Here is a 25,726-nt window from a genome sequence, read left to right as displayed (position 1 = left end):
CTCACTGACCTGATCCATCACAACGGTGTCCCCAGCTCCACTTGGAATGGATTGCCGCAAAACTCAAATGAAATGCAAAATGCATGCAAAAACCCCTGATTTAGGAAGGATATTCTCAAACTCGTGGTATTTTAGCTTGCTCCCTTTTAAAATGTGCTCAACCCAAGTGCTTGATAACGGCGTAGTTGGGAAATCAGTGGGTCTCTCGCACATCTGGGCTCCGGTGACACTGTGCCTACTGTACTTATAACATGCACACCCCACATGTGCCCCCCTGTGCATTCATCAGTCGAATGATTGTTTCACCCAAGATTTTAGGCAAAGAAAGAGAAAGGCTGGGTAAATGCACAAGAAAGGACCGTGTTATGCACACAAAGGCCTACAGGCTGTGTGCTGACCTACAAAACAGGAGGTACATCCAGGGTCATTCAGCAGCGAGCAGATTGCCTATCAGGGGTAGTGGCATGCACCTCATACGCTAGCCAATATGTATGACCAAGCAGGAGGAAGATTCCGAGAAAAAAAAGCGAAAATGCAGTAATAATAATGAGCAAGGACGAGGCGGAATGGATATTGAGTGCACACGGGGAACCTGACAGAAACATACAAATGGGGGACGCCGTCCCAGCATCCGTCCTGCACCACTGTGGCCTGCCGATGAGAGAAGGGAAATGCTATGTTTGTGCACGCAGAGTGGGGGCAGGGCTTATAGTGCAGAACGGGAGGAGGGGATCCAAAATAAACAAGCAGCCATGGGATGTTTTTTGACATCTGATTGATTCCGGTCTCCCCATGTAGGAAAAGAAAGAAAATGGGGCTTGACTTTTTAGAAATGAAGCCTGTGCGTGGCGTTTGTGTGTTTATTCATGCATGAGTGTGCGTGTGATCATGTGTTTGATGTTGTTATAGCGCACCTTTACTCTGGTGTTCTGGCGCTCTGCACTTCTGACAATCGCTGCACAGGCGGCCTAACGCAGCCAGATGCTATCTTTCCCACATCGTGCGCGGCGCCCCTGGCTACTGATAACGGCGCACCAGGGCGCCACGGCGCACAGTTTGGGAACCACAGATCTAGGGGGTAAGGACCTTTTTATAATAGGGTTGGATTTTCTAGCGACTGAGGTGACCTCCTTCAAGAAACCCTCAAAGGAAGTTAGTTCAGCCCCTGACCAATTGTGGAGATTTTTTAATGTCCTCTCTAAGATATGATCCAGACCCCTCATGGCAATAGAGTTCCAGTAACACCTTCCAGTTTTAACATCAAAATTGACCTGATCACCATTGAAAGACCAGGGATCAGTAGGGGGCGGAGATATAAAAAGGCTTAAAGAAATTATCTTATGATCACTGTAAACAGACTGTGAGACCACCAGATCCCTTAGAAGAGAAAAGATGCAATATTCAACGATTATATAATCTAAAATCGATTCACTATGAGTGGATATATGCGTGAAGGATGCAGGAGTATTGGAGGGGAGTCTTCCATTAACTATAATTCCCTCGGTTTCAGATAATTCTTGCAGGAGCAATTTCCCTCTCTTATTAGTTCTGGTTTCTTCTGGAAAAAGAGCTTGGGGGATCTGGAAACTTTCCTCTTTGGGCTTATTTCTAAATAAATTCAAGCTTAGATTGGAAACTTTGCAGTTGAAATCGCCTAGTAAGATTACATGAGGGGACGGGATAGAATCCTTAATTTGTTTAATAAAGGCGAAAACAAGTTTTAACACTTCATTAAAACAGTCATCAGGGGGGATATAGGCATTTATTATTACCAGGGGGTGTTTATTTTCCACGTTATCGAGACTAAATAGTGTCACCGCCTGAAAGAGGTTACTCGGGTCTAAGTGGTGAGAATAATTCCACTTGATTCGGTTAGACAGCAGGCATGCAATTCCCCCTTTAGCGTGACCCCTCTTGGAAGCCACAGCCCCTCCTTCTAGGACGATATAATCCCTCCCCACAGTCATATTGTTCACACACCATGTTTCTTGAATACAAATCACATTGGCCCCCAAACAATGTAGATATTGCATTTTTTCCGGGCAATTATTAAATCCAGTAGCATTCCATCAAATAATTTTTAAACTATTGCTAAAGATGGGAGAATAATTTGGGATTGTCCGAAGTTTTACCAGATAAGGCGCCGGGTAACCAATTCCACTGCTGACTATCTACTACTTTATCTCCATCAAAGGATAAAGAGGAAGGAATTATATATGTTACTAGGCGTTTAGATTTAGAGAGGGAGATCTTTAAATCCTCAAAGGAAAACGGAAGACCGGCTTGTCTCGAGCCTGGAGACCTCTGATCAGATGCGTCAACTCTGCCAGAGGGAAAAAAGGGCAACACATCAATCCCTCGGCTCTGAAAACTCTCGGCCTGCTTCAGAATAAGGTTCACAATGAGTTTAGAATAGAACCTTACCCTGGTGTAAGAACTTGTCTCAACTCTCAAGATTGATACCAAATTAATATCACTGGTTTGGATTAACTTCAAACTCTCCATCTCTTTGAAACACTTGAGCAACCAAGATCTATTTATTATTAACTCGGAATCAAAGAGCGGGAGAAAATCCAACGTCAGCGTGTCAATGCTATCTTCCATTACAGATCCCGAAAGTTTATTAAGGCATACTGCCTCATTTACCGAGATTAAAAAAGGAGGGGCAATTGGATTAAGAGTGGATACAGATTCAGGGACAGTCTTCAATATCTTCACCAACGGAAAAGGGATTGAAGACTTCCCAAATCCGATAGTGGGGCTACCAGGATTGGGGATCGTACAACTGGAAATAATATCGTTATACTCAACAGACGAAGGAAGAGCATCATCACTTAGAATATTGGGGCCCTGCTTACAATTACCATCATCAGTCCCAACAGTAGCCGGCAAAAGGATATTATCATCCCTCTTAACATATTGATCTAAAACCTCATCAAAAACTATTTGTCTCTGTCTCTTTTTTTTGATTCGACGTAAAGGTTTCCTTTTTTTTCCTCTACACTTTTTTGGCTTTTCCAATATTTCCTTTTCCCCCTTCTCATTAGTCTCTTGGGCGAAAATAGGAAAGAACTCTTTAACGGGATTTGAAACAACTGCTTCGTCAATATCCTCTATAACTTCAAGAGCCAGATTCACAATACAATTATGTGCAGAGGATTTAGGAGCAGATAGAAGCTCAATCGATTTAACCTCGTTTCTGATGGTAACAGGCGAGAGGTTCTTGGCTAAATTACGGGGTAATTCTATTTGCTCCGATCCTGATGGCACATCTCTTTCGAATTTAGGCCCTAGAAAATCTTCTTGGGGAGCTTTACCCGGTAGCTTTACCAGAGAATTATTTAAGAGGGCCTTTAATATCTGAGTTACTGAGTCTAGAACACAATCATTACTGCCCACAAATTTACCCAATAGCAGTAATATAGAAGACAGCAGATGTTCCAAAGCAATCAGGGACTCAGAGATAGGTTTGTCAAGATTCTCTGGACGATGGAAAAGAGTTGGATTTATACCGGATATATTCAGCTCTGGGCTTTGTGAGATGTTGTGCTGGGAAGAAATATCTTGAGATGTAATTGAGGGAGAGCTAGTATAGAGTCGAAGACCCAAAGGAATAGAACCAAGCGGGGTTTTTGAGCCCTCAAATAACTTCAACGATCCATCCATAGGATAACGCCCACAAAGTTCCAAATCAATATCCAACATTTGGGGGTCTTCATTTCCTGACTCCCTTTCCGAGTGCTCTCCTATTAGTTCTTGGGACTGATTGGCCTCGGGATAATCAGAGTATTTAGCTGTTGCACACGCTCAGTTTTAGGAGAGGGAGATTTAGTGACAGAGGAAGCAGTGAAATTTTTAGAATTAATTTCTACACAGGACTGTGAGTTCATATTTATTTTCAATTAGTGGACCCTCCAGGGCAGGCTTAGGAAACTCCCCAGGCGAAATCACTGCATCCATATCCGGGGGATTGGTTTTATCTTTAGATTTCTCCCATAATTGAAATAACTGACTCTGGCCCTTTAATTGTAAATTTTGGATCTCCTTATTTCTAAGTGGATTAGACCTAGTTTTTGCACAGGACCTTCCTATCAAAAGCCTCCCTGAACGAAGTTTTTTAGCTGTCATAGTTAAAATTAAAATAATAATAAGAATATCAACTATAATCTATAAGGCAAGAGTATTAAAACAAATATATAAAATTATATCCTAAATCAGCGAGACAAATATGCAAAGTCCAGACTTGCCAGCAAGGAGACGAAATCTAAATATAGACGTCGATAAAGGGACTAAACCATCAAATATCGAATGGAAAGGGGTGGGCCCAGCCCAGCCTACTTCGGCCTCTGAGGGCCTAAGAGGGCCCGCCCTTTGCCCGGGCTTCGCTCCGCGCTTCGTCTGTTTATGTATGTGATTAGCTGTGGGCGTGTCAACAGGGAGAGCGGCCAGGTGTAAACTATCGGCCTCGCAGGGACTCCTGGATGACCGAGTCCCTGCCTGCACGCTCGCAGCCCTGGAGTACACACACGCCCCCACAGAGACAGTCAATGAAGCAGGACCCGCGGAGCGGGTCCGGCGAACTGTGGCGGTATGTACCATGCAAATCCAGGCAGTAGAATGCGCAGACCGTATCACAAGTTCTCAGCAGCACAGGTAGGCAATGTGGGAAACCGCCGAAGTCAGGAGATGGAGGTAGTTATGCTCGGTCCGTGAGCTGTGGGCGTGTCAACAGGGAGAGCGGGCCAGGTGTAAACTATCGGCCTCGCAGGGACTCCTGGATGACCGAGTCCCTGCCTGCACGCTCGCAGCCCTGGAGTACACACACGCCCCCACAGAGACAGTCAATGAAGTGGGACCCGCGGAGCGGGTCCGGCGAACTGTGGCGGTATGCACCACGCAAATCCAGGCAGTAGAATGCGCAGACCTTATCACAAGTTCTCAGCAGCACAGGTAGGCAATGTGGGAAACTGGTGTCTCAAAATCTAACAGGGAAAAAGTCTCTCTTTCAGGGTTTGATCTGACTCACCCAACCCGTTGGGTGGCTAAGTGTCACTAACACACCACTTCCAACTCCTTAACTAATCTAAATACTGAGCCTCCTGTGTGACTGGGGGTGCAGGATGTAGGGGTCAGCCTGTGCAGAAGAACAGTTTGGCACCCCCACCCTCTTCCTGCCTTTTTAGCTTCTGCAGCTAAAGCTCCCCACCCAGAACAAATCAACTGTCTACTCCAACAGGACACTTCACACCTCATGAAGCTGCTCTGGCTCAACCTGGGAAAGGCTGGCCAATCAGGAGAGGGCAGCTGGGAACCTGGGATTTGGTGCACAGAAAATAAAGTTAAAAACATATTTTCTGTAATAGTTATTACAAATCTAACAGAGGTAAGTTGTTGATTTATCTTACCTTTATTAGATACCTTGAAGGCCATTTTCAGGGGGAAGTGATAGCCTTCGAGACTGCTTGCAGGCAGAATTAGAGAAAGCAATGTCAGCTGCTTCAATCAGATTTGAATCAGGCTACAGCGGCACACATTAGGTTCCCCTCATAGAAATTCAAGAGGGAGATGGCCCAAGCTAAATATAATATCGAGGAATATTTTTTTTCTAAGGAAATTCTGTACCACAAGACAATAATGCAGAGGAGGTATGAAGAAAAAGAGCAAATAGGTAAATACTTGGCATGGCCGGTTAAACTTAGATCCAATGCTAATGTCATCAAGCAGATACAAGATCCAGTCCTAGATGTTCTTGTGACTCAGCCTCAAGGCATACTAAATGCATTTTAGAACATTATACACATTTATATTGTGAACCTCACTACACCAGAGGTAGTAGAAAAGTGGTTTTAGGAGCTTCCTATCCCCTCAATTACGGTAGAACAGGGCAATGCTATTATTAGTCCAATTACTCCAAAGGAAGTCACACAGGCTGTCAGCTCTTCCCCCATTGCCAAAGAATGCGGTACCAATGGGATCCCCGCAGATGTCGAGCCTCCCCCTTGCCCCAGGGAGATGCATTTTCCTGGGGCTTTAAGTTTAAGTATTGTGGGGGACCTCAAAGATCTTACAAAGCCCCGGGGACCGCCACCTTACAGGGGGTATCCTAAAATGTAATGCAGGATGGCAGCATGGCCCTCCGCCCCGCAATCCAGGGGACTACCACCTCCCTGGGTCGACTCAGGCGGCATGTCCTTGTGGACTGCCAGCCCCCCAGGGTGGACTCCTGCTATGTCCTGGGGTGCCCACCCAAGGAACACAGCTGCTTGCTAGGTTCGGCAGGAGCTTTACTGCTCCTGCCAAGCCATAGCTAACTGTGCTGCGATATGACCAAGCAAAGCATTTCGATAAGCAAAGCACAATTGCTCTGCAGGTGGCGTGGAGCCAGCAGGGACCACGGGGGCCTTGAGGCTCCCGCCGTGGTCCCCAACTGTACAAAGTGGGTACCCTGGGTGGGAGCAGGGCACCCACAGCAGAGGCCAGACCCCTGGGAATATGGGCCAAAATCAGCCCGAAAGAGAGGCTGTGTGGCCCGCCCCCCTTCTTTGTTTTTATAAAAAATAAATGCAAATGCTGGCCTCTAGGGGATGGGGTCCCCAGGGCAGAAATCAACAAGGGAGGGGGCTGCTCAGCTCTCCTTTAGTGAATAATTATTTTCTAAAAGCCCGGACCACGTGGGATGCGCGTCCCCCCTTCATAATTGTTATTTTGTTTTTTCAAAATAAATTCAAAGGCCGTATCTAGGAAGATGGAATCCCAGGGGCCGAAAATGGCCTGCGAAGGGGGGCGGCTTGGTCCTCCTACCTTTAATTAACTGTTAAAAAAGGCAGGGCCCTGGTGGATAAGATTCCCGGGGCCAATATCAGCCTGGGGAGGGAGACCATGCAGCCTCCCTCCCCTATTCAAAATTGGCCTGTCCCCAGAGTATGGGTTCCCTGAGGCCAAAATTGGCTGAGGGAAGGGGGCCACATGGCCCTCTTCCCCCCAAAAATGAAAAAAATATTAGAAAAAAAGTCACCGGAGGCCCACCCCCTTCTTTAAAACTCTGCAAACGTGACTCCTGGTAGACTGCTGACTGGAGGATAAAATCCCCTTAGGTCCTGAGGGCCCATGTGGGCCAACAAGCCCTCCTGTTACCTTCAGTAAGTCTCACACAGTGGGATTGCTGAGAGGTCTTCGGAGGCTACGCCCCCTTTCTCCACCACTCTGCACATGGGCTCCTGGTGCACTGCAGGTTGGGGGATGAAGTCCCCATGGATGCTGGGAGTTCTTGGGGGTCAACAAGCCCTCCTGTTACCTCCAGTAAAGTCCCACACAGCCTGATTGCTGAGATGACTTCGGAGGCCTCATCCCCTTTCTCTGCCACTCTGCAAACACACCTCCTGGCACACTGCTGGTTGGGGCATGAAATCCCCTTGGCTCTAGAGTGTACTTGGGGGGCAAAAATCCCTCCTATTGCCTACATTAAGTCTCACAGAGCATGATAGCTGAGAGGCCTTTGGAGACTACACACCCTTTCTTCACCACAATGCAAATGCACCTCCTGGAACACTGATGGTTGGGGGACGAAGTCCTCTTGGATGTTGAGGGTACTTGAGGGCTCAGAAGCCCTCCTGCTATGTACATAACTCAGACACAGCAGGATTCCTGAGAGCTGGTTGGGGGCCCGCCCCTTGCTCCACCACTCTGCAAATGCACCCCCTGGCGCACTGCTGATTGGGGGATTACATTATCGTGGATGCAGAGTGTTCTTGGGGGCCCAGGAGCCCTCCGGCTAAATCCATAACTCTGAAACACTAGGATTCATGAGAGCTTTGGAAATGTGACTACCCCTGATAGACCCCTTTTTATCACTAACAAACCTATACTCAGCCTTCCATCATTTGTCCAACCAACACCCTCCTCTTCTCCCTACTATAATAACACAACCACACAACACATACACTACACTGCACAGCACCACACATTTTAACTCTTGCAGCAAACAAGTATAAGACAAACACTCTTACCTCTACTTCATCCCCTCCTACACACAACATTCACTCTACTCACAAGCACATCACCGCCCCTTTACCTTACAACTTCCACTCGCAAACAATACTATACATACAAATACATCTCTTGAAATAAATACATCAGCATCTCTTTTCACTACTCCTCAAAAAGAAAACATATCACGCATACCAACACAACAAAATCTCTCAAGCGTAACACCTCATAATACTTACCGTCACAAAATACAAACATACACCCACCTTTCAAACTACACAAAGGAACAAACTCCAATGGCAATATTTCTCTCTTACACTACTCCTAACACACATACAGCAACACATCAACTCTCTTCTAACCGTCTCTCATCAATTGTACAATTTAGAAACTTACTACATGACCCACATACGACACCACCACCCCTGACTCATACACCTTCTGCCCTACACACACACAAACACTATAAGCAGCATGCCACACCTCACAACGTTGCTTCTCCATGTCTACTGCACAACAAGGTTACACCACAAAAACAACACAGCGCACCAACTCACTCTCAAACACCGTCTCCACCACCTACATACGCAGACCCATCAAAACGCTTTCTTAGACTGCTGGATGAGGACCATGTTACAGAAGAGCTACACAATTGATATCCTAATACAGATAATACCAGCACTAAAAACACACCTGCTACAAACCCCAAAAATACTGATCACTCTTCTACAAAGCAAAGTCTCACTGTCACAAAAGCACATTATCTAAACTGTCTAATAATTAGGGGTGGGAGGAATTTGCGTAGTCACGCATGGGCAGATCACCATTTGCTTGCTTTCCAACATAAAACAACACTAAGCAACTCACCTAAAACCACCTTACATGCATCCACTTATTGACAGTGGAATAAACTCAATTTGGAACACTTAGAAACACAACTAACATCCAGTACAGATCTGGAAACAATAAATTATGCCCAAAAATTATATGAGTGGCTAAAGAAAGCTTTTGATATGCTGATACCGTTCAAAAACACACAACTGAAAAAAAGAAAGCAAGCACCTTGGTGAAATGCTGAGATAAAAGACACAAAACAACAAATTAGAAAGCTGCAATGTGCCTGGCTCAAAACAAACGCCAAACAAGATAAACTTCACCTACAGAAAATGTACAGATTGTACAAGTCAGCTATCAAAAAAGCAAAGAAAGGGTACTATTCAGACAGAATTCAAAATGTGAAATGTGCAAATAAAGAACTTTATCGAATACTTAATGAATTTCGTGAAGCAAATTGCCTAGAAGGAACTCATCCCATTACTCAAGATTTCACAGACAAACTGGCAAATCATTACATGGACAAAGCAGACATGTTGGACTCATTCTTAAAACAGCGACAAAACACCAGCACTAACCTTGTTACAAAACAACAATCCAAGAAAACTCTAACCCAGCTTCTCCATTCCTTCCAATACATTTCACACGATGAATTTATGGACCTGGTCAAAGCAAGCAGGCCTGCTGGCAGCCCTTCTGACCCGTGTCCACTGCAAACTTTCAAGACAATTCTTCTAACAACCTCTACTGCCACTCCAGTAAGAAGAATCATCAATGATTCCTTAACTACAAGAATATTTCCAGAGAAACTCAAAAAGTCATACATACGCCCTTTCCTTAAGAAAAAAAACTTGGACCCGATGAACCCTGACAACTACAGACCCATTACAAATCGACCATTCCTGGGCAAACTGATGGAAAGAGCAGCGTTTGTGCAGATGTCACAATTCATTGAAGACAATGCCATCCTCAATTACAGAATCTGCCCTACTTGCCATCTGGGATGACCTGAAGAACACAGTTGACCGCAGCAGCGTTCCTCATTGACCTCTCGGCTGCCTTTCACACGGTGGACCATGACACTCTGATACAAAGACTCTACAAAGGCAGCATAGAGGGGTTTGCTCTAGACTCGATTACATCCTCCCTTCGAAACAGAACTAATGTCATCCATACCCCACCTTTTTCATCCAAACCATACTCCACAAAAGAAGGGGTCCCTCAATGGTCTATCATCTCGCCCATGCATTTCAGCATCTACATGAAGTCATTACCTGTACTGATTAATCAATGTCACTGCACGTGCTATAACTATGCAAATGACACACAAATACTCTTTCAACTGGAATGCCTCAAAGACATTGGAAACTCACCAATTTTCAGTTGTCTCAGAGCCTTGGATTAATGGATGACTCGGAGTCATCTTAAATTGAATGCTTCCAAAACGGAAATACTCACGTGTGGCAGTTGGAAACATTATGACCTGCTTGCCGCCTGGCCTGATTGACTGGGATCACCACCTAAAGTATCAAAGGAAATAAGAAATCTCGGAATGACGATGGAGTCCATGCTATCGTGAATGCCCACTTGGACAAACTAGCAAGATCAAGCTTTGTTACTATAAAAACTCTTCAATGAAACTTCCACCATTTGGGATTTCCACACAAGGTCCAAGCTACCATATTCCTTGTTCAATTATGCCAATAGCCTCTACCACGGATCGCCTTTAACGACCATGAAATACTAAAATGGATTCAGAACTCGGCTGCCAGACTACCCTTGCATATCAAACCACAATACCACATCTCACCTGCCTTGAAAGCCCTGCATTGATTACCGGTTGCAAGAAGGTCCACGTTCAAGCTCCTTTGTATCACCCACAAAGCAATACGTGGCACGGGGCCACTCTTCATCAGGAATATAATCACCAAACACATTCAACAAAGGAACCTCCGCTTTAGAGTGGCACCTTGCCTCAAAATCCCAAGATACAAGAAAAAAACCATGGGTGGCACATCCTTCTCTGTTCAAGCAGCCAAACTATGGAATGCTTTGCCCCCCGGCATAAGCTCCACGGACAATCACCTTATCTTTAGAAAACTACTCAAGAATTCGCTCTTCCCCACATGAGCACCATAAGCAAACAGAAACATAAAGCATATCCCTCTGTATATAAGCATTTATTTATGCGATAGATATGTACCTATATATCTGTATTGCTTTGTATAAACATGTAGAATAATTGTTTTTAAAAAATAGATAAAATACATTTTTAAGTACAACAACACTTGAAAACCAGAGTTTATCTAATGCATCTTTAATCTACATATACTTACTTCCTTTATGCATCTATATTCCTTCTATGTACTTGGATCTATATATTTATTACTTTTCTCCCAAAGAAAAGCATGTTCAATGCACTATCTTACGTCTCATCCTATACCTCTATCAATATATTTAATGTGTGTACCTCCTTTGTGCATATATAAACTGTCCATGTACTTATGGATCTACATATTTATTACTTTCTTCTAATTCAGCATATCCCATGCTCTAATCAATTTCTCACCCTATACCTCTCCCATATATCTTCTACCTCAACTCTCTGACTCATCTCAAACATCTGTCTACTACTCTTTCCAATGCACTACCCTATTTTTCACCCTATACCTCTATCAATATATCCTTCACATCCACTCTTTCATTCATCCCATACTGCATACCACTACTATGATCCTCAAAATAAGCCTTTCTAGACTCTCCCCTCTTGCATCATCTGACACCTCTTTTACTATACCGATCCCCCAAAACAAGCCTTTCTTAACTCTTCCCTCTGACTCTTTCCTTCCACATCCCTTTTTACTCATCCCAAGCCTACTCCTACAGCTGTGACCTCCAAAACAAAAAAGCAAAAAAAGTCTAAATCCTTCACTCCTCAATCCCTCCACTATCTTTTTCAATCAAAATACCAGACTAACATGTCCAATTCTAAAATTTCATATTTCACTATATTAATTCACCACTAATCCTTTATGGTTTTCCAAGCACTATATACATGCACACCTTTTTCCCTCTTCTATCCCTCTGCTACCCTTCTCTATGCAAATAACTGAATAACATATGCACCACTCAAATAACTTTCATATTTTACTATACTATTTCAACACTAACCCTTTATGGGTTCCGGAGTAGCATGCTACTTGCCAAAAAAGTGCTTCTACACCCCATCAGGGGTAACAAGCGCTATATAAATGCAAACCTTTTTCCCTATGTTATCCCTCCCCTACCCTTCTCAATCCAAAAAGCTGAAAAACATATCCACCACTCAAATTACTTTCATATTTCCCTTAATTAATTCTACACTAATCCTTGATGGGTTCTTGAGTAGCGTGCTACTCACCAAAAAAGTACTTCAACACCCCATCAGGGGTAACAAGTGCTATATAAATACAAACCTTTTTTTCCCTCTTCTATCCTTCCACTATCCTTCTGAATCCAAGTAACTGACTAACCTATCCACTACTCAAATTACTTTCATATTTCACTATACTAATTCAACACTAATGGGTTCCAGAGTAGCTTGCTATTCGATGAAAAAGCACTTTGACTCCTTGTAAGGGGCAGTAAGCGCTATAAAAATGCAATTACAATTACAACTACTAGTTAAAAAACCAACATTTACTAAAAAAACAAAGGATACAGGGATGTTATAGTTAGGAAATAGAATTTGAAAAACCTTACAAAGTCCCTTTAAAAACCAAAGGTCACAGGGATGTTTGAGTTAGGATATAGAGTTAAAAGAAACCTTAGAAATTCACTGAAAAAAACAAAGATTACAGAGATGTTATAGTTAGGCTCAGATTTCACTCGTACAAAACCAGTGAAATTCAGCAGTTAAGGTTAAGTGAGCTAACTATAACTTATGCCACTGCAATGCACTGCTTATATCCCCACATATCACATCACTCATGACATGGTTAGTGACATCACTGATGACATCTCAAATTACATCACTGATGACATCATTCAGTGAGTGTAAGCATTTTCTAAGAGTTTATGATTGTTAAACATATATACTAACCTGCTACAAAAGTTAAATTACTATACTAGGTGCAATACTACTGGGTGATACTGCTTCTAACATATATTATGTGAGTGGTTGTGTGACTGTAAGTATTCTTGTGTGTATGGGTGTGTGAGTGGCTGAATAGGTGTATAAGTGAGTGTGCGAGTAGCTGTGTCGGTTTGGGTGAGTGGGAGGGTGTCTGAATTGTTGTATATGTGAGTGACTGGTTGTGTAATTGTCTGTATGAGTGAGTAAGTGGCTGTTTTAGTGGGAGTTTGGTTGAGTAAGTTGGTGTGTGAGTGGCTGTATTGAGGGTGAGTGTCTGTGTGAATGGCTGGTTGTATAAGTGGATGCATGTGTGAGTGAGTTGTTTTAGTGGGTGTTTAGTTGAGTGAGTTGGGGTGTGAGTGGCTGTATTGTAGAGCGAGTGTCTGTGTAAATGGCTGTATAGATGAGTAAGTGGCTGTTTTAGTGGGAGTTTGGTTGAGTGAGTTGGTGTGTGAGTGGCTGTATTGAGGGTGAGTGTCTGTGTGAATGGCTGGTTTTATAAGTGTATGCAAGTGTGAGCAAGTGGTTGTTTTAGTGGGTGTTTGGTTGAGTGAGTTGGAGTGTGAGTGGCTGTATTGGAGGGTAAATGTCTGTGTAAATGGCTGTATGGGTGAGTGAGCAGATGTGTGACAGCTTGTATAGATGTATAGATCCTTGGACCCTGCACCTCCTTCTGGGACAACACCTGGTGGCCCTTCACCCTCAGGAATCCACCCACTCCTACAGACCACACATGAAACCTCCTCATCATCCTCCACTCCTCCCTCTTCATAAACCGCCAGATCAACGCCATTGCCTCCACCAGCTTCAACTGCATGCGCATCCTCCGCAAGACCTTCAAATGGATCCCCCCCGACTGCAAAAACACGTCACCCACACGTTCATAACCAGCCGGCTGGACTACGGCAATGCCCTGTACGCTGGAGTCAACAGAGCCCTTCTACACAAATTCCAGACCATCCGGAACACCGCCGCCAGACTCTTCCTCGGGTCGCCTTGTCACGAACACATGACCCAGCAGCTATGAGACCTCCACTGGCTCCCCATCGAGAAGAGGGTCACCTTCAAACTCCTCACCCACACCTACAAATCCCTCAACAACAACGGACCCAAATACCTCAATGAGAGAATATCCTTCCACATACCCAAGAGGAACCTCCGCTCTGCCGACCTCTCCATGGCAGAAGTACCCCGCATCCACAGAAAAAGAGCAGGCAGGAGGGCCTTTTCCTACGTTGCAGCCAAGACCTGGAAAGAGCTCCCCATAAACATCAGACACTCCCCAACCCTGCACACGTTCAGGAAGGACCTCAAGACCTGGCTCTTCGACTGACCCGGACCTTCCCCATTCCCCCTAGTGCCTTGAGAAGCTCGCGGGTGAGTAGTGTGCTTTATAAACCTCTGATTGATTGATTGATTGAAAGGGTATGCACGTTTTTTTGTTTGGGTAAGTGAGTGAGTGTATGAGTGCTTGCATGGGTGAGAGAGTGGCTATGTTGAGAGGCTGTATGGGTGAGTGAGTGGGTATGTGAAGGACTGTGGAGGTAAATAAGTGGGTGTGTGACTAGCTGTATGGGTGAGTGTGTGGCTATGTGACAGGTGAGTGACTGATTGTATGAGTGGCTGCATGGGTAAATAAATGATTGTGTGAGTGGTTGTACATGTGAGTGAGTGGGTATGTGATTGGTTCTATGGAAGAGTGAATAAAAGGATCTGAGTACTGGTATGGGTCTGTGAATTTGTATGTAAGTGGTTGTGTTGTTGTGTCAGTGGGCATGCAAGAGGTTGGATGGGTTTTGAGTAGTGAGGGTGTATCAGTAGTTCTGTGGATGATATCATCCGTGATGTCATTTGAGATGTCATTAGTGATATAATATGTGAGGTAATAAGCAGTGCATTGAGGGGGCGTAGGTTATAGTTAGCTCAGCTATAACTGCTGAATTTCACTGGTTTTGTACAATTACTACTGAAATGTATACCTATGTGTGGAGATCTCCTCCACCAGAGTTGAGATCGCTTCATGTCTGCAACCATGCTACCTCTGTCAAGAGGAATAGCAAGACATCAAGGGTTTAAGTGGTTTGTGTGAAGGGTAATGTTAGGACAACATATTATAAGGAATAAAATAGTATTTGCCTTCCATTGAAAGGATATTGCAAGTCATCTTGGAATTCCATTGCTTTCTAAAGAAACTCAGGCTTCTGTCTTGCTCCTCCATATAACTTTTTAACTCCTTTGTGATCTGTAATATTCTTAGAATGTACAGAAAGAGTGCTTTATTAAACATAATATCATTTCAACTTCAAACCAAAGCCATAATATCATTCCTTTAAAAGCAAAATGGCTAATTATTTGATGAGCCATACTCCTCACTTGCAAACGTGTATGCTCTATTCCAGCTTTACCGTAGGCTATTGCCTGCTTACCTTTTGCTTTCTTTATCTTTCTAGTAAAGTCCTGATCAGTGTCCATGCAATAGTTTTAAGGGCTATCCTAATTCTTTCAAATGCACATGTTGTTATGCCTCTTTTAAAAGTAAATATATATATATCATATAAAACATACATACAGATCTATATATTGCTAAAGATCTCTGAAATCATAATACTACACATGCAAGCAATGTAAAAACTTAATTACAAATGCAAAGTACCACCTTGTCTCTCTCTAATAATCTAACATCATTGTAGCATATACTTCCAGTGTTCAAATCATAATTGGCTTAGTATGCACCCATGTGCGGCGGGACTTTTTAATTGTCGTGGACTGCCACTGAATCACTACTAGAATCTGGTGACCTTTTCTAAGTAATTTCTAAAATTATAACTTCAAAATAATACACAGAAATACAAAAATAAGTGTACAACAAATGCACAGATTATTACATATTTTATTTAATTCACAAAAACAGAAAGGCAAAAATCGAAATTCTAATTTTAAATGGAAGTTTGGAAAATGTAAAATGTACTTTTATTTCTAAAGAATGAAGTGAACTGCTGGTCTTCAGTATATCAGTTTTTTTTGTTTGCTCCAAATGCATACTTACTTTATGTTGGTGCTTAGCAATGATTAAATTGGGGCCACGAATCGTCCATACAAGTTTTCTTTTGCTGCTTTCACAAATCAAGATATGTTAAGATCCCGCTTCTAACTGCCGCCTGCCTCTGCCCTCAGCAAGCTGCTCCCCGGCTTGCCTGTTCTTTTGCGGTGTTCGGCTGTCGATGTCACCCATTAGCCCCAGGACGTGCTTCTAAAGCAGCCACCGGCTCCCGCAGCGAGGGTCCCGCTTCTAACTGCTGCCTGCCTCTGCTCTCAGCCAGCTGCTCCCAGGCTTGCCTGTTCTTTGGGATGTTCGGCCGCCGACATCACCCATTAGCGTCAGGAGGTGCTTCTAAAGCAGCCGCGGGCTCCCGCAGCGCAGGTCCCGCTTCTAACTGTCACCCATTAGCACCAGGAGGTGCCAGGAGGAGACAGGACAGGGCAACCCCTTGACCTTTGTTTCTCAGCAGATTCTAGCGTCTACAAGGTACTGTTTTGTTCCTTGCTTGGGTCTGGGTATTCTGACTATAAACTTTCAAATTTAAATTCTTTGCCTTGGTTGGCTGCTTGAAACTTCGAAGTGTGCCAAGCCACCCCGTGTTCCCTTTGCTGGTCATTTGTATCTCCTTTGCAACTTCTGACATTCGACCCCTGTACGCAATATTGTTGGTCATAAACTCCACGCTTTCATTGACTGAAAGTATTTCTGGTATTGGATGCTATGGGTAAAAGGAAAGCAGCGGAATGTTTGGAAGGGGGATCAATGGGGAAAGAAAAGAAAGCAAAAAGTCAACTAAACATCCCACGCATAAAAATAATACTTGCGTTATGAACCGTATTGACAACCTACTTAGCGATTGTAAGGAGCTGTTATCTGCTCCATTGGGTCTTGGCTGTAATGTTAAAGATGTGCATTACCCTACCCCCTCTACCCTCTCCACTCTTCCAAGTGGCTCTCCATCTATCCCAGATAAGTTCTCAAGAAGGTACTTAGAGTATAGCAAATAAAAATCTCACACCAACAAATCCTAATCCAGCTAATACAGGTCACTCTGAGCTTGCAATAGAGTGTTCAACTAGTTTCTTACCTCTAATGGGTCTGAATGAAGAAGAATCTTGTGACCATCAGGGCACAGAAGGAATGGGAGGAGATACTGTTAAAATCGCAACTTCTAATTGTCAGTGTAGGAACTTAGGCACTAACCAGCTTATTGGTCAGATAGCGGACTTAAAGATCCAGACAAAACAACTCACAGAAGAAGTTAGCTCACTTAAGGTTATGATTGATATACTTACAACTGCACTGAAACCACATATTTGCTCTACACAGTCAGTTATTGCAGGTCAGAGAGTGGCCCATCAACCTAAACTCAGAGATCTAACCAAGGACTGTGCAGATAGAACAAGCAGTGATAGAAACCTCACAGAGATGCAAGTATTTAGCTGTAAATGTTCACCTACTAGTTCAACTACCTCACAGCCTTTCACCACTAACACTCAAGCTAGGCAAAGAGGTCCTTGTCCACAACCCATGAAATCTAGCAGAGAACACCGTATATTCTCATGATCTAGCCACTGCTCTGTTGTATTACCATCCAATGGAGTTGTTAATCCTGAAAAGCCTCTGACACATTCTTCCGAATGGCAAATTTTCCAGACTAATGTTCCTAAAACTCCTCCTAGCGTAATTAAGGAAGATGAGCAATCCCTGATCAATAAATGTATTTAGCGGCTAAGATATGTGTGCCAGTGTTGATCCATAATCAGGGAAGATATATTTTCTGCCAAAAGGCATATATCTATGGTCTCAAAACCTGATTTTGTAGTGTGTTTATCTAGGTACCTATATTGATACTCCTATTTCTGACCGTTGTCCAGTTATTAATTCACTAATGTCCATACAACGGCACAGAAACCCGTCTTCAGATTAGGTCATAGCGCATGCTGTCACATTAAGCAAGCACTATCCCTTCAGCCCCCTGGAGAAGCACACCGAGTTCTCAAAACAAATCAAACCTCCAACAGACCTGGGAAATCCCCGCAGTTATTGTTTTGATTTAGCTCGAGAACTCCTGCAAAGAATGTAAGAACGACCAGTCCTTATGACATTCTTGCTGACGTCTTATGTCCATCCTTACGTCAAACACGGCACCTTTCAGGTATAAATATACCGACGTTGCCCTAAGCTAGGACACGGTGGTGACGAGCTTGGAGCAGCGCTACTTGCCGGAGAGCCCAGCTGATGCAGAAAAGCCCACGGACGCTGCCCCTCCCGTTTGACGCGCTGAGAGAGAGACGCTGCCTTTTCTCCTGCCGAGGAATCCAGCCTCCGGCGTTTCCAGCCGCCCTCGCGGGTAACTGGAATATCGAGTCCTGAGACAGAGATACCAACCCTCCAGCCTTCTAAATCCCAGGTACTGAACTGACTAACCCCTTACAGAGAATTCTTGAGTCAGATTCTTGGCAAAGCAAACTTAACTTAAACTGCTACTTACTTACTCCCTCCCAAGTATTAGGCTTAGGTCAGGTACACCGGGGTAGGCGTAGTTAGAAGCACCAGTTGAGTACGATTAGTCAATGTATATATGTATGTATATCTTTTATCCATTTTAAGTATCATATGGCTACGAAACCATATAAATGCTTTTACAGTATTATTTTATAATTCTGTTTTTACTGTATGCACTTTACTTAACTATAAGTAGTGCAATAATAGCGATTCATTTCTCTTGTATGAGAAAAGAGACTGATCAATAAATAACATCTCTTATTGAACCACGCCCATCTCTTATTTCTCTACAAACTGGTGAAACTAAGAATGCACGTACTGACTGAGTAAAATAGGTTGTCTTTTGTTTTCACACGACTCTAGAGATATACTCTTGATTAGGGGAGAGCAAAGTTGTCATGTTCTATGGTTGTCAGAAACTAAATCCCTTCTTGTCTATCCAGGGAGGTTAAACTCCTCCTTGCCTATTCGAGAAAGTTTCTAGTGAACTCTGAGCTAGCTGGCACACATAACTTTAAGTCTAATATCGTCAGTAGAAGACCTAGTTAACCACAGTCCTACGTCTATACTATTGAAGATATTATTCCAATGCGCAGAGCCTATTGGAAAAATAGGAACTACACAACGTGGCGCAGAACTGTTTGGATAGGCGATAAATCTAACGCAAGACATTAGAGTAACTCAGTCGTGCTTTTTCACACAGACCCTTTTTTCCATAAAACTCCAAAGACGTCTGGAGTGGGTGAAAGGTTAAATCCGCCAAACTTAGTAGGAGGAGACTCCTATGTGTGGTTTTTGGTTTATTCAACGTTGAAGGATACAGTGTTCCAAAATATTGTGCATCTAATCTTTGTTTCCTTGAAAACCTGATCTGCAACAAAAACCCTTCTTGTCAGTAAAATGTCAGACAATGAAGAAGAAAGGGAGGCAGCTAGAATAGCAGCTCAACTACTAGCGGAAGACACAAGTCTCGTACAGCAAGACCCGGATGCAAAACTCATCCCGGTCAGCATAAGAAAAACTATAACCTTAAAACTTATAGAAAATGGACTAACACCGAGAGGTGGTACAGTCATATTCGTAATTGAGGCACACGAATATCGGCAGACAGAGGTATTCTATTCATGGATAAATTTTCCAGCAGCAAACGCTGTAACAAAGGAGTTCCATTATTACAAGATAGAGGAACCTCCGGATGAGTACACCCCTTTCGAGGAGGTGGAAATACCACTCAAATACCAAGAGCACCTGCTCTGGTTTAAAGGCGCCCTAAAACATAATGATCACATCACCAGGCTCGGTGCACTAGGTAGACCAGGAGCGACGTGGCCGGTTTTGGCCGGATACACACCACATCCAGACATTGAAAAAATGTCAGTAACAGAACTTTTAACACAGTTAAAACAACTGATTAAAATACACAGACAACTAGTCCAATATGTAATGCGGACTTCAACAGTCCAACCAGCTATTAAAATTCCACAGCTGACCCCTCATCAGGGGAACACAAATAAAATCACACCACAGAACATACAGTCCTGTCTAGGTAAAGTACCCATTAAACGGGAATAAATTCCATTCTGGTTAGCACAAAAAATAACTCAAATAGAGGCGGTATTTCCAGATACCACACCTGTGGAGAAACACAGAATTCTGACTATCTGTCTCCCAATGGGGATCGCACCACATGTGGAGGACTGTGACACTTGGGGTACAGTCTTTGCTTCCATTTACACAAAAACACATGGTGTTCCGTCCATGGCGGTAATACCAGAAGTGCTAAAACAGATTCAAAATGAATACGGTCCAGAACCTGCTTTAACTCTGGGTATGAAATTACTGAAAGACTTCAAGCAGGTCTCGGCAATATTATTAGCAAACATAAAAGGGGAAGCAGCAAATGTGGCGATCCGCCAAAGATTGAAGGAAACAGATATAGCAGACCAACCATTTGAACTTGCCAGAATCATAGAAAAATCATATGAAGAACTAGGAAGAGATAGTTTGGGTGGGAAACCAGTAAAACCCCAACTAATAGAAAATCCTGAAAAAGTATTTATTAAAAATAATCTAAACACTTCAAAAAAGAACTGGGATGGAAATAAACAATCCACTCCCAAAGAAAAAAGATTCCAGTCCAGAGGAAGGTCTTCTCGGCTGAGAGAACGATCTCCGGACCAAGGACACAAGTCTCCCCAGAGGGAGCCCTCTGAGAAAAAATACAACCTTAGAAATAGGGATAATTTGAAGAAACCTGATAGATATCAAGATATTGATACACGTCCCTCTCGATCTTTTCAGACTTCCTCGCAGAAATCGGAAAGAAGAGGACGGTCAGAACACAGTGAAGACAAAGAACCTGCTCATCAAAGTAAAAAGTTACAATTTCCAAAGAAGAAGGTAGCCAGCATTAAAATATTCAAACATGCCGAGGATCCTGAGGACTCAGTTGAAAAACGGAGAATGGGCTCAGACAATGCTAGACAGCGCAGCAGAAGTGAGCATAGCTCGCAAGATCCTGATGAATCATCTGGAGACAGTGGACACGAATGAGTACATTCAGGTGGAAACTGCAGATACCAGAGTTAGCAAACCTCATAAAATATATGAAATAACTTTACGTATAGAGGGAGATAAGACTAGGAAAATAAGGGGTCTATTTTGGGATAATCTCTCCAAGGGCTATGACATCCTTCTAGCTGAAAAAGACTGGCCACCAGAGTTTGTCAGGGAGTGCCCTCATGGCGAAGAAATGATTATGCCTGCCTTCTCAAATCATATTCCAATTCATAAAAAATATACACTTGCAAGAAAGTGGGCAGTAGCCCAGGCTCCTGCATTATATAAAAATCATGTGGGATGGGATGAGGACTCTCCTCCTCACAAAATCCAGTTACAATCTCAACCGACTGCACAGAGGCAGTACCCAATTAAGCAAGAAGCTAAAAAACAGGTCAGGGAGATCTTAGATCAACTTGAATACCAGGGGGTGATTGAAACATGCACCTCACAAATGAACAATCCTTTGTTTCCTGTCTCCAAACCAGATGATTCATATCGTCTAGTTTTGGACTACAGACACCTTAACTCATGCTGCAAAACGTTTGCAGTACAAAACTCACACAGTGCCGCACTAATGAATAGCATAGTGCGCAAAAAATACAAAACAACATTAGACATCTCTAATGGATTCTTTTGTCAAAATATAGCACCAGAAAGCAGATATTTGACCGCTTTCTCGATAAATGGCTCGCAGAAGAATTTCTGTCGTTTGCCCCAAGGGTTCAAGTACAGCCCAGGATTATTCTCAGCAAGAGTAACAGAATTACTACAAATGTATGATGATGAGGCATTATCTTATGTCGATGACATCTAATCAACAGACGATGACTTGGATACTCACTTGAAAAGAGTGAACACCATAATACTTGGGTTCGCAGCAGAGGGTTACAAATTCAACTTCAAGAAGTCAAGAATTGCCCATCTGACTGTCCTATTCTTAGGATATGAATTATCAAGTGAAGGCAAAAGCCTGGCTGACAATTTCCTAGAGAAATGTGCTGTAATCCAAGCACCTAGAACACTAAAAAACTTACAATCAATTCTAGGTTTCCTGAATTTCGGAAGAACATACATTATAAACTATGCAGAGAGGGTTAAACCTCTCTATGACCTAATAAAACCAGATTTTAAAAGAATCAATTGGACTCAAAAACACACAGAAATTTTGAGATCTTTACAAACAGACATGTTAGTTAAAACAAAACTGCAAACACGAGATAACACACGCAACCTTGTGATTCGAGTCATCCCAGGAAGATGCGGATTCACATACCTAACCTCAAATGAGGGAGAAAAGGTACCAATAGCATACAAATCACACTTGTACACAGAAACTATAAAATGTGCATCTCCTTTTGAATGATTATACTGCTTGAATGCATACAGTACCTATACTCATTTCGTGCATTTTGCGTACGCCATTTAAAAAAAAAAAAAAAGAAAAACAATGTGTTTTTGGGGTGGTCCGGTATACATATGCACTGTTAGTTATGTTTACTATTGCTTAGGTTAGTAACTATGTACATAATTTCGTGGAGTGGGTGTAGTGTGTTTATCTAGGTACCTATATTGATACTCCTATTTCTGACCCTTGTCCGGTTATTAATTCACTAATGTCCATACAACGGCACAGAAAACCGTCTTCAGATTAGGTCATAGCGCATGCTGTCACATTAAGCAAGCACTATCCCTTCAGCCCCCTAGAGAAGCACACCGAGTTCTCAAAACAAATCAAACCTCCAACAGACCTGGGAAATCCCCGCAGTTATTGTTTTGATTTCGCTCAAGAACTCCTGCAAAGAATGTAAGAACGACCAGTGAAACACACTATATTTGAACAACAAACAACCCTCTTAAAGATGGCCGCCACACTGATTGATTACGTGCATTACGCTCTACACGTGTAGAGCAATACATAGCGATCACGTGACCATAAACACGAGGTTAAGAACTGCACACCGGTGACCCGCGGGTAGACGCAGGGTGAGCGGAAGCCAGACCGTTGCACACTTACGGTAAGGAGAGAACCACTGGGGCAGGACATGGCCGTATGGGGAGATAGATTGAACGAAGTCGCTATATCACACGCTAGTTGGGCCACGTGCACTGGGTGTTCCCCTACGCATAGAATTGATTGCGATATGCTCAGAGATAAGGAACCTGTAAGACTAACTTCCGACTCATATCGATCCTTAGCAGGAACGATACGCTGGGAGCAGGATGAAGTATTCCCATGCGTGAGCACGCATCATCTTGTTGATAGCGAGAGATCGTAAAGTGCGCTGGTCAGGAAAGCATCTATGGCGCAATCATTAGTGATTATCTACATGAATATTACATGCACACTGGTTACCCTTCTCCTCTTTTTTCTATAGAGACCGACTAGCAGGCGGTACACGGGACCCACTAATGATATAGGGGTGCCCCACAGATTCAGATTCTTCTACGGGGGCCGGTAGGCTTGAAAAAAGAGGCCACCTGGTAATGTATGAGGAACGCTAGTACCAAGTATTAGTGGAGTAGCCAATTTTAATTTGATAACTTCTCAGTTTGAGATTTTAATTTTAAGAAGAGACACATTGAGTACATTGTATGTGTGTGTGTGTTTGCTCTTTTGGTTTGATCATAGGTACAATAAAGGGAGAATCCCGAGGTGCAAGATTTACGCTGACCCGAACTAAACCCTGAAGAAATCACCGGTAAAGTAGATGATGGTGATGAAACATGTCGGTTTGTGGTTTTTAATAGAGCGAGCAAACAGCACAGAATAAAGATGTAGTTGCCAGTTTAGCACAGCTCTTTTTAATTGTGGGTCATTTAACACGTGTTATACATATGGTTTTTGGTTTCATTGCACACCGTTTATCCCCTTTTCTTTCTGGGTTGACAGACGCTGATGATGATAAGTGGGGATTCAGGCGAGTACCAGCCTGTCATATCCTCCCCTGGGTGTTGCTCTCGTGAGGCTCTGTCAACCTTCCCCTCCCCTTTTTCACAGCAGAAGTGAAGAGTAAGGAGAAAGTACCATCCGGGGGGCATATACACACATACACACACGTTTTTTTAAAATATTGTAGTAAAGATAAGTGACTAGAAGTAGCACACCGGGCAAGAAGGTTGACCTATACCCTCGGCCTGATAGTAGTAACAGTAGAAATTTAACTGGGGTCATTTATCCCACAGTATTCAAGGGAAGGCCATTGTTGTTGGTAATGTTATGAGTGGGGGGCGGCCTGTCTCTTTCGCATTTTCCCTCTGAGGCTCCTGTGTTGATTGAGTACTGAGTAGAATTCAGACATGGATTGCAGAAAACAACATATTATCCCCATTACAGGCAGGATTTAGGACACATGTGAGCACAAATGACCAGTTCTTTCGTTTTATCTTAATCTACTGGTGTGTCGCAGTTTTAGCAGGTGGCACTATCGATGCCGCTTTTGTTGATCTCAAATCAGCATTCAATATGGTCCCATGCAACAAGCTCTGGGCCGTCTTGAAAGGTCTAGGAATGCCCTTGAAACTCTTACTGCTTGTAGTCAAGTTGTATGAGTCCAACTTTGCACAGGTCTGCTGGGGAACTCAGGGTAAAATCACGCCCAGGTTTCCACTTTCAAAAGGGGTATGTCAAGGGCGTGTCTTGGCCCCCACTTTATTTTCAATATTTATAAATGGGGTGGTCAACTACTTCTCTTCGTACCCTACTGATGCTCCCTCCCTTGCAGGTACAAAGGTTCCAATACTTATGTTTGCAGACAATACCCTAATTATATCAAAATCCCAAATAGGGCTGTAGTGAGCACTCAGTCACTTTGAGGACTTTTGCAGAGACCATGACCTAGTGGTAAATGTGGATAAAACTCAATTCATGCTTCTGCACAAGCACAAAGCAGTCAAGGGTAGGATCATAATGAACAAGGTGTTATTGGTACAGCCAGATGTATTTACCTACCTTGGAATTACCTTAGGCAGGAAGCTAGACTGGAAACCATAGATAGACCTACTAGTACTTAAACATTGCCAATTAGGAGGAGCCCTACTAAATGAGCACAAGTTTTCCCAGACCAAGCCGGTAGCACCAGTCTTAAAGATCTACAATACAAAGGCCATGGCCTCCACTCTTTATGGAGCAGAACTTTGGGGTATTGATAACCTGTCCTCACTAGCCATAGCTCAGAATACATTTTTGAGGGGCCTCATTGGTCTCCCCCAAAGTACACCACTCAAACCGCTATATTTGATTTGGGTTGTAGCTCACTGGTTGAGGTTGCAAGATTTAGACCATTGGCATTTTGGAGACGACTATGGTCTACCCCGGAACTGTCACACTATGCCAATGCGCTTTAAGGCGTTAGAGATGCTGACATGTCTCACAAGATTTATTGGTTACTCAAGGTAAAATGCTCCCTGGTGAACATGGTTATGTTCAACATTGAAGAGTGGTGAGATGCTCACTTTTTCTTTTAAAGTCATCATAATATTCTACTGTTTCTCTATTTCAGCTAATATAGGCGTGCAAGAACATGGTTATGTGCCATCTGTGGGAAGACCCGACTGGTAATTTGTCCCCCCCTAAATCTGTCTTTAAGGAGGCCTACTGGGCTATGATTAAAGCAAATAATGAGCGGTTTATTTAGAAGCTTTCACTGACCAGCACTTTTTTGGAACACAAGCCAGCACCCATG

Source organism: Lissotriton helveticus, chromosome 2_1, assembly GCF_964261635.1.
Source record: "Lissotriton helveticus chromosome 2_1, aLisHel1.1, whole genome shotgun sequence".
In the NCBI taxonomy this organism is placed as follows: Eukaryota; Metazoa; Chordata; class Amphibia; order Caudata; family Salamandridae; genus Lissotriton; species Lissotriton helveticus.
Note: the sequence above shows the minus strand (reverse complement) of the source record.